This window comes from Spinacia oleracea, chromosome 5 (assembly GCF_020520425.1).
Source record: "Spinacia oleracea cultivar Varoflay chromosome 5, BTI_SOV_V1, whole genome shotgun sequence".
NCBI classification, from domain to species: Eukaryota; Viridiplantae; Streptophyta; class Magnoliopsida; order Caryophyllales; family Amaranthaceae; genus Spinacia; species Spinacia oleracea.
This window is the reverse complement of record NC_079491.1, coordinates 16983057-16993956: the sequence shown is the minus strand read 5'-3', so window position 1 is coordinate 16993956 and position 10900 is coordinate 16983057.

Here is a 10900-nt window from a genome sequence, read left to right as displayed (position 1 = left end):
AAGCAGAAATTTAGGTATGCTGATTATGGAACAAAATAGCCATTAAGTTCCAGCCTTGAAAGGACTTAAAACAAACTAGATGACCCTACAACTAATGTAGCATTGCCATGCTTCATTTCCCACTTGTAGGTCATTAGTGTAGCCTAGCTTCCATTGTTTGAGTTATTACCGAAGCAAGAACCTCAAGCGGTATATGATACCAAGGAAGTTTGATTGCTAGGTCACTTCTCTTTAAACATAAACTTATAGGTAGAAACGGAATTATAAATTCCTTTCATTTGTTCCTTTGTTTTCCTATTTCTTGTACCCTTTCTTATAGTCTTAAGAATTCTTTAGTGTTGACTTTTATACTTTGTTAGACATGTCCAATGTCACCAACAAGGTTCTTTACCATTTTAATTTATGTTGAATATTTTGTTTCAACTAGATGATCTTACCAGAAGCTTCTAAAGTTCTCTAAGCATCGATCTATTCGAATGTCTAGGGACTAGACTCATTCGAGAATTAAATGGACAAAGATATTAGGTTGTTAACCATTGGTAAAGTTGAGTGTTTATACTCAATGCTTTATGATCTCAAAACTACATTGTATTTTGAATTCACAAGCACCAATCGGTTTGCCATTCGATTTTGATATTCGAAAACAACCATAAAAGTCGATATAAGAAACGTACATTTTAAATTGCTTATTTTCTCTCATTTCCGTGAATCGTTCTTGGATTCACTACCAATCGAGGAAATTTACTGTTACCTTTCTAAAAGGATTTATTGCAGTGCAAGATATTTAATTATAAACAATAATTAAAACATACATTGAAGCATGCAAAGTCTAAACATTTATCATGAGTAATAACTTGAAAATTAAAGCAATCATGCAATTTCAACAAGTCATTAGCATTTTATTCGAATTATGTGTTCCGGCAGGTGTGAATAAAATGATTCCAAGACCCTAAAACCATTGAAGAATTAAGCACAGTTTGTCGACTCAATTCTAAAACATTTTAGGTAAGCAAAAGCCTTTTGCTAATAGTCTAGAAACTATTCTTGGTTGATAGGTTCGTCTAAGAACTTATTAGGTAAACCTATCGATTTTGCCACGACATAAAAGGACTCCTTACTTATATCGTTGAGTTTCACCAAAACTAACATGTACTCACAATTATTTGTGTACCTTGCCCCTTTAGGACCAATAAGTAACACCTCGCTGAGCGAAAACTATTACTAGATTGATGTAAAGGATATCCAAGCAAGTGTATATTTTGGCATGGCACCTTTTAACTCAATTTTTAAGTTTGGAACTTAAGGCTCTTACTATGTTGGTTAGATTTTAAGTGAACTAAAATCCTTAATCATGCAACATAATCAAGCTTTTGATCTCATGCATTTTAAGACATATTTAAAAGCAATAAATAACTTAAAACATGCATAAGATAAATGTGATCTAGTATGGCCCGACTTCATCTTGAAGCTTTAACTTCAAAGTCCGTCTTGAAAATCTCCGTGGGAGGCACCATTTTCTTCAAATAGGATAAGCTATAACTAATTACAACTATTTGATGGTACGCATACCATATTTGAATTGAAAAATAACTTTGGTACTTTAGACCAATTACATTCAAATTAATGGTACGCAGACCATATTTTCTATCCTATTTGGGCCATACTAGTCACTTCATAACCTGCAAAACAGTACATATACAATATATACCATTCACCCATTCATTATCATGAATGGCCCACATAGCTGGTTAGTAAAACACATTATGCATCACGTAAACATTTGCAGCAATTAATCAAGGGCACCAATAATCTACCAATTATTCAGTCCTTATTAATTCTAATCAAGTTGTTTTAACCTTAAGGATTCGTAGACCTAATCAAGAGTTTTATGACTAAAAGGGCTCCCACTTAAACCAATAAATTCATATGCTTTACTAATTTTAAACATAAAAATGTATTTCAAGTCTAACCGGAAACATACAAATTTAATTAAAATTTAAAGCTCATATAAATTTATAATTGAATCCAAAAAGTTTAATTTAATTTCAGTCGTATTTAAATTAATTCATGATTTTAATTTTAGTAAAATAATTAGAATAAATAAAATTTATTATAATTACAATATTCAAAATTAAAATCCAAGAAAATAATTTAAATTATTAATTTTAAAATTAATTAAAATTACGTAAACTGAAAAATTTCAAATTAAACATTCAAAATGATCTAATCGCAACGCAAACACCCTACGCATCGCACGCCCATGGGCCGCACGCACACAGCCATCGCTGGCCATGTGCGCGCAGCCCATGCGCTCGTCGCATAGCTGCTGCATCTACCATCGCAAGCCATCGCACGCTTTGGTGCTCGCTGCGCGCGCGAGCCATTGCTCGCTGTGCGCGCGACATCGCTCGCTGTGCGCGCGAGCCATTGCTCGCTGTGCGCGCGACATCGCTCGCTGTGCGCGCGAGCCATCGCTCGCTGTGCGCGAGCAATTGCGCGTGTTCAACGCTGGGCGCAGCGCTCGTGGCACGCGAGCTTGCGCTCGCTGCGCGCGAGGCTGCGCGCTCTTGCGCGAGGCAGTGCGCGTTGTGGCGCAGCTCGCTTGCTGCCCACACGCGACTGCCATGGCTCGCCTTTCGCCCATGCCCATTCGTCCATAGCTCGTGGCCCACGACACAAGGCAGGGCTGCTGCCTTGTGCTCGTGCACCATGCCTTGCTCATTGCATTCGTGCCGCACGGGCGACGAGCTCCCTTGCTCGTCGTCGCATGCCCGCACTATACAACACCCCTTAAGGGTAACACGAAGCGTCCATTGCTTTGTGCGTGCAAGTTATATGAACGAATCGCATAAAAATTTAAAATTTATATTTAAAATTAATGACAAATTAATAAATAATATTAATTTCATAATTTTAAGGCGAAAAATCGAAAATTTATTATTCAATTGATTTCCGATTGTCTTGGATTCAAGTCTAGGTCATAAAAATTTAAAATTTATCATAAATTTACAATTTTTATGGTGGTTTTTAATCATAGGTTTCTAATTAAATTATAATTAATTATGAAAATCAAATTAATTCTAAATTATTCTAATTTTCAACAAATTAATCATAATTACAAATTAGATTGCATAATTAACAAGGCTAGGCATTCAAACTTGTTAAACATATACAGTAGGTCAATCAAAAATTCAAGATTTATCAACAAGAATCGCAAATATTTAATTTAACATCTTAAATTTACGAAATTTTGCATTCGAAAAACTAAAACCTTCGAAAAGTCATTGTTAGGCTTCGAATTTGAGAATTCTGGATTCGGCAGAAAAATAGTAATTTTGTCAAATTTTTAGAATACCTTTTACATGCGGAATTGACACAAAAATCACTCGATTTGGATGAGTAACGAAGAAACTGCCGAAAAACTGCGTACGTATAATTAAATAAACGCAATTTGCAATTAATTAACAATTACGAAAATTAATCACCCCTTTTAATTCTTGCAAATTTGTAATATTTAACCATGTTCATGCAATTTAGATTATGAAAATAATAAGGGGCTCTGATACCAGTGTTAGGTTATGATACATATGACAATACATAAATCATGCGGAAACAACCATTAAGCCAGGAATACATATTATTTACACATAATCATATAGCATAATTTAGATGCATACTCTTTGTTGCGTGCCTTCCTTAGCTGCGCCCGAACCGAACAAGAACAAGTCTTTAGGATTCCAAGTGTCGTCCCTCCGTAGATAGTCCACAGCACGCCCGGATCCGCCTTAAGATTGACCAACTAGAATCGCCCTTAAGGTACTAGAATTTTCGGCACTATTGAGCAAGGAATGTGGCTGAATTTTTCTCTTAAAACTCACTTTGAATACTTGAATTAATCTCTAAAATATGTGACCCTAGGCACGTATTTATAGAGTTATGGAAAGGGAATTGGAATCCTAGTAGGATACGAATTAATTAAACTTAGAATCCTATACGAACTCTAATTAATTAATTTATCCTTTTAGGAATAGGAATTTAATCATATACCAAATCCTAATAGCTTTAGGAATCGTGCATGAACACAAACACACACACACACACACACACACGCGGCAGCCACGAGGGCCGCCCATGCGCGTGCGTGCGAGCAGCAGCCCACGCCACGAGGCCATGGCCTTGGCGCGCGCTGGGCCTGCCTTGCGGTGGGCCTGGGCGCTGCCTTGGCTGGGCGCGCGTTTGGCTTGCTGGGCGATGGCCCGACTTCGTGCTGGGCCTTCGTCCGGCAGGCCTCGTCCGATGCTAATTCGTACGATACGCTTCCGATTAAATTCCCGGTTCCGGAATTCATTTCCGATACGAACAATATTTAATATTTCCGATTCCGGAATCAATTTCCGTTTCGAACAAATATTTAATATTTCCGTTTCCGGAATTATTTTCCGATTCCGGCAATATTTCCGATTCTGACAATATTTCCGTTTCCGGCAATATTTCCGATTCTGGCAATATTTCCATTTCCGATAATATTTTCCGATACGTACCATGTTTCCGTTTCCGGCAACATCTACGACTTGGATAATATTTATATTTCCGATACGATCCATATTTCCGTTTCCGGCAATATCATCGTATCCGGAGTATTCATTTCTTGCCTGTGACGATCTCAGCTCCCACTGAAACCAAGATCCGTCGATTCCGAATATCCATAGATGGAGTATCTAATGCCATTAAATACTTGATCCGTTTACGTACTATTTGTGTGACCCTACGGGTTCAGTCAAGAGTAAGCTGTGGATTAATATCATTAATTCCACTTGAACTGAAGCGGCCTCTAGCTAGGCATTCAGCTCACTTGATCTCACTGAATTATTAACTTGTTAATTAATACTGAACCGCATTTATTAGACTTAACATAGAATGCATACTTGGACCAAGGGCATTATTTCCTTCAAGCGCCTCTATACTACGAGGTTGCGCCTCACTCAAACTCGCACCACTACCTAGCTACTGCCTACATGTACTCTGCTGTTTACTCGCATTCTGCTGTTTTGCCTCCGAATTACTCCTAGGTACTGCATTTTCATCATCACTTGCATAAATTACAATGTGCTCCTCACTCTCATGTACTCCAACATCATCTCTCATAACCTCATTATATGGAAACATCTTTTCATGAAATTTGACTTCACGAGACACAAAAAATTCCCGAGTCTCTAAATCAAACAATTGCCATCCCTTTTTTCCAAATGGGTAGCCAATTAATATACATCGTCTACCTCGAGAATCAAATTTGTCTCCTTTACTCCTTTGATTGTGTGCATAACATAGACAACCAAAGACCCGAATTAACTCATATGACGGCACTTTACCGAACAACATCTCATACGGACTTTTATTTTCAAGCAAAGGGGTAGGTGTCCAATTAATTAAATAACAAGCGGCCAACACACACTCACCCCAAAACTTCTTAGGTAATTTTGCCTGAAAACGCAATGCTCGGGCTACATTTAAAAGATGTTGATGTTTCCGTTCTACTCTACCGTTCTGCTGAGGAGTACCAACACATGATGATTCAAACAAAATTGCATTCTTAAAAAAATAACCTTGTAGACAGTTAAACTCCGTCCCATTATCACTTCGTATTACTTTAATTTCTTGATTAAATTGACGTTTACTCATTGCGAAAAAATTCATAAACATATCTTCAACCTCGGTTTTATCACGAAGCAAATAAATCCATACACCTCTAGAAAAATCATCAACAATAGTTAAGAAATAACGAGCTCGACGAACGAGTCTTATAGGGTCCCCACAAATCCAAATGTACTAACTCAAACATCCTACTAGCTTTATTTTCACTAACAGGAAAACTACTCCTAGTATGTTTAGAACGAGGACACACATCATATACTTTATTACTCTTTTTAACACTATCACTTACTGGAGGAAGTAGTCTCAAAATTTTCTCCGAGGGATGCCCCATTCGTTGATGCCACAATTCCACCATACATTCAGTCCCAACAGTATGCACCTTGACCAACGGAATCCCACGGTAAAAATAAAGTCCATCTGCTCACTCTCCCAAGCCAATCATCTTCCTCGTCGATCGATCCTGTATAACACATAATTTGTTAGTAAATTGAGCACAACAATTTAATTCATCACTTAATTGTGTTATAGAAATCAAATTGCAATTTAATTACGGCACAAACAACACATTATGTAATTCCAATCCTCCTTCCAAAATCACCGAGCCAATTTGATTTGCATTGGCGGATTGTCCACCTGGAAGTCCAACAAGATAATTCTGAATTGTTCGAACATTCTTCAATAATGCAAGGTCGTAGTGACATGATTTGATGCTCCTGTGTCAACAATCCAAATTAAATTGTCTTCTTTACCCTGCGACATTGGCTTTGTCTTTGGTTGCAACAAGTCAAGAATTTGTTGAACTTGACTCGTTGATACTCCTACAAGTCCGTCGACTATACCCCCTGTACGTGATTGTGTCTGCTCAACTGCTTTATTTGACCAGACGAAAGTAATTGCTGCTTTGCAAACTGCTACTTTGCTACTGCTTGTCATGCTACCATGGGCAAATTCTTTTACCGTTGTTGGGTTCTCGTCATGGTCTCCCTCTGCCATAAGTCCCGGCCTTCAAGGGAGACTATCCTAAACTTACGTAATTGAAAAAAATTAATTTTTTTTTTTTTCAAATAAGTTTGCGGAAAAATAACTTAAAACCTAGGCTCATGATACCATGTCAAATATAGCTCAAAACTCTGTTATTCTCATATCTCAAAGTTAAATATATAGTACAAACTAAGTATCTATTCCTAACTCAAATATGCAAAGCTAACTCACTAATACGGTGACTCTATCAACATTAGGATATTAGTAGTTTGTATTATAGTATAATTCTAACTTACTTATTTTATTTCTATCTTAACAGACATACACCAATCATGTGTGACAATCAAGCAGCATTTGCCATTGCAGCTAACCCAGTGCATCATGAAAGAACCAAGCATGTTGATATTGACTGCCACTTCATCAAAGAGAAGACTGTAGAGGACACTATCAATCCATGCTATGTCACTTCCTCTGAACAAGTTGCAGATGTTTTACTAAGTTGTTACCAACCACTCAGCACACTCATTTTCTGTCCAGGCTTGGAGTTCGGTCCACCTCACTCTCAGCTTGAGGGAGAGTGTTGAATGAGATCAGTAATGAAGCCCAAATAGAAGGCCCAATCAAACAGTGTAGCAGCTAGCAGCCAACAACAAAATCAGTCTAGGATCATGTGATCTTTTGTCATCTAGTGTTGTTGTCTTTTCTAGGAATTAGTGTAAGCTTCCTATTGGTTGCCTAATTTACCTAATTTTGGGTGACTCCATATATAAAGGAGCACTTGTATTAAGCAGCACACAATTCAGAAAAATCGAATGAATGAAATACAAAACACTGCTGGTTACTCTAATCCTCTTGCTGATTAAATGTAAAAAGTCTTCATCAAACAAAGTGATAATCATGATTAATAGCTTGATCGTGTTGCATACTTGCACAGGATTAACTACGAGAAAAGTCGTGGAGATCACATTATTATTGCAGTATTGAATTGAAGGAATTATGTCCTTAGACATTTCCGGCAATTACTAAATACAAATAGGAATTAATTATGAAGATAATAAGTTAATTATTTTAGTAATCATATTTGCTTGCTAGAGAATAAATGTGATTAGTAGGACAATATTGATTGGACCTACAACTAAAATATATTAATCCTATAAGGTCACACATATAAGCACTAATTGGAATGGGCCCAAAAGGCCCGATGGCAACCGGTCTATTAAGGGAAAGAATGTTGGGCTTTGGTTTTGTGTTAACCTAAAACTCTCACATTATAATAGTTATAATGTCAGATATTTAAAAATTACGTTCATTCAATGTCTGACAAAAAGGAAAACACAAAAACCCTAATTCTATTTCTCTGAAACGTCGTTCTTCCCAAACAAAGCAAGAGATTGATCGTGATCGTTCTCTTCCGTACTAGCATACGTGGGATTCAATTGGTGCTTGTGGACTAAGTAGAGGAGCAACAAGTGGGGCTCTAAGATCTTTGAAGCTTGCATACGAACGGGAGAACACGCTACAAAGGTGATTATTCTTTCGACTTAATCTGATCTATATTATTGTTATGCATGTGATCCTGTGATAGATGTTAGGAAATTATTTCCTGAAATTCCGCTTTATGCATCTATATGTTCCTACAGTGGTATCAGTTTTAGCCTCTTGCATAATATTTTATGATCATGATTGTATGCAACATTATTATTTTGATTCAATTAAGGGAAGATTTATTTATGGCTTGAATTTGCAAAATTAATATATGATATTAATTGATTGGAATCATTAAATCGTGATTTAATTAATTTTTGCTCAAAATAAATTTATAAAATTCCGAAATTTTTATCACAGGGTCGAAATTAACAGTTAATATCACATAAAAATTTTCGGATTTTTTAAAATTAAATTCGTCAGATTTTAAATTATTTAATGGTTAATAAGATTAATCATGGAAATAATTTGTTAACAATTAAAGATTTGATTTTTAATTTGTTAAATAAATCTACTGATTATCCCCTAATTTTTATACAATAGCCGAAATTTTTTGGTAATTTATTAACTAATTTTCGGAATTTTTGTATATTAATTATTGAATTTGGTTAATTTTTATGTTTAATTCGATTAATCATAAAATTTAAGGATAACAATTAAAATTTTTGATTTTATTTGTTAAGAAAATTCAATAGATCTTCCTGGTAATTTAATTCGAATTTTTCGGATTATAATTGTTATTTTCTTGAATTATTTGAATAAAATGAGATAATTATGCCTTAAATTTTGAATTCTTGTTAGATTTAATTTTAATAAAGAGTTTAAATTGAAATCTAACTTTTAACAACCCTAAAATTCAGTTTAAGGATTGTTAATTTATTCAAATTTTTTTGCCATTATTTTCGGATAATTAAACCCTAATTAAATTGTTAATCTTTAACAAAAGTTGAATAAAGATTAATTTAATTTAGGTAATTGTTACCCAAATTAAAATAACAACCTCCATGGCGACGGTGGAGCCACGGTTGAGGGATAATTAGGGCGGCGTTCCGGCGAGGCAGGGGCGGGTCTCATGCCTGCCTGCTGTTCTCTTGCTTTAAAACAATAAAATAAAAAAAAATAAAAAAAAATAAAAAAAAAAAATAAGAGAAAAGAAGAAAGGGGATTTTTCAAAATCAGTTTGAGTACTTGAATTAAAAGTCCAATTGAATGTATCAGCTCTTTTAAATCAGTTTTGGAAGTTGGAAATACAATTAATTTCCAAAAAGTTTGAGTAATTTGATTTTATTTATTTATTTTTTTAAATTGGAAAATCAGATCTTCGTTTTGAGCATAATTCGTAATTTTCAATGAATGCAAATTCTAGATTAATGAGATTATTCTAGCCATATTTAAATAGTAATTGAATTAAAATAATGTTAAACTTAAATTGTTTAAGTTTTTAGTATTATTTTGGAAATGTTATTTGCTTATTAATAGTTAATAAGTAAATAATTTTTGTCTAATATATTTTAATATTATATGCGTGTATGGAATATTATGATATTTTGTTACAGGCAAGTGACTAGTATGGCCCAAAATAGGATAAAAAATACGATCTGCGTATCGTTTTGTATTCTTGTAAATTTTGAAATACGATCTGCGCATCGTTCTGTATTGTTGTAATTTAATTTAAAAGTTCAAATTAGATTATAAAGTTCGTATTATGAGTTCGATGAAGTAAGAAGGTTCAATCAAAAATTCAAGGATGGAGATCCAAGAAAGATGAACAGAAACCCAAGAAGATTTGAGCTTATTTTTTAGGGGCCATACTAGGATCACATTTATTTTTATGCATTTTATATTGCCTTAAAATGCTTATTGAGTTTATGTATGTGGTTATTTAAAGCAATGTGTTCACTTTTAATTAACCAACATAGTAAACTTAGGTCCCAAAATAATATTGAGTTTAAGTGCTTTTCCATACAACACCTATAAAGCCTTAGATCATGAGTAATAGGTTCTGCCAAAGCAGGGTGTTGCTTATAATTCCGGGGATAGTAGGGTAGGTTTTTGAAACTTACATGTTAATGTTTGGTTTAACTCAACAAAACTATCAAAAGACAAAGTTTTGGGTTTTGAAGCTAAGAGATAGGAAAATACAAAGAGTTGTTAACCTGTCTACCAAGAGTTATAATCAGTTATAATTAGTAAAATGTTTACTTACCTCGAATACTATAAATTAAAGTAGCAGGGCCAAAGTCCGTTTGATTGTAGTGGGAGGGGATCTTGGTTAATTCTTTATTCAATGGGGACTTCTAATTTTGAATAAAGGGTAGTAGTGAATTGAATTTGTTTAATTGCTACTTTTGATAAACATTATATTGAATCTTGCTTTACTTTTTATTGTAGTTATCATGTCTGGTGCAAACAACTCTACTTTTAACTTGCGCCCTCTAATTGAAAAAGACAAACTGAATGCTACCAACTTCCTACAATGGCAAATGGCTGTGAGAATTGTTCTCAGAGCGGAAGGAAAAGAAAGTATTCTTGACAATCCTCTACCTGAGCCCTTGCCAGAAAATGCTACTGCAGCTCAAAAGCGAGCTAGACAAACTCTAGAGGATAACTCCTTGCAAGTAACATGCTTGATGCTTGCTTGCATGGAACCAGAGTATCAAAAACGTTTTGATGGTCTGGATGCCTACAGCATAATCCAGCAACTGAAAACTTTGTTTCAGAAAAATGCTAGATTGGAGAGATTTGAAGCAAACTGCAAACTTCTGGATTCCAAGTTGGAAGA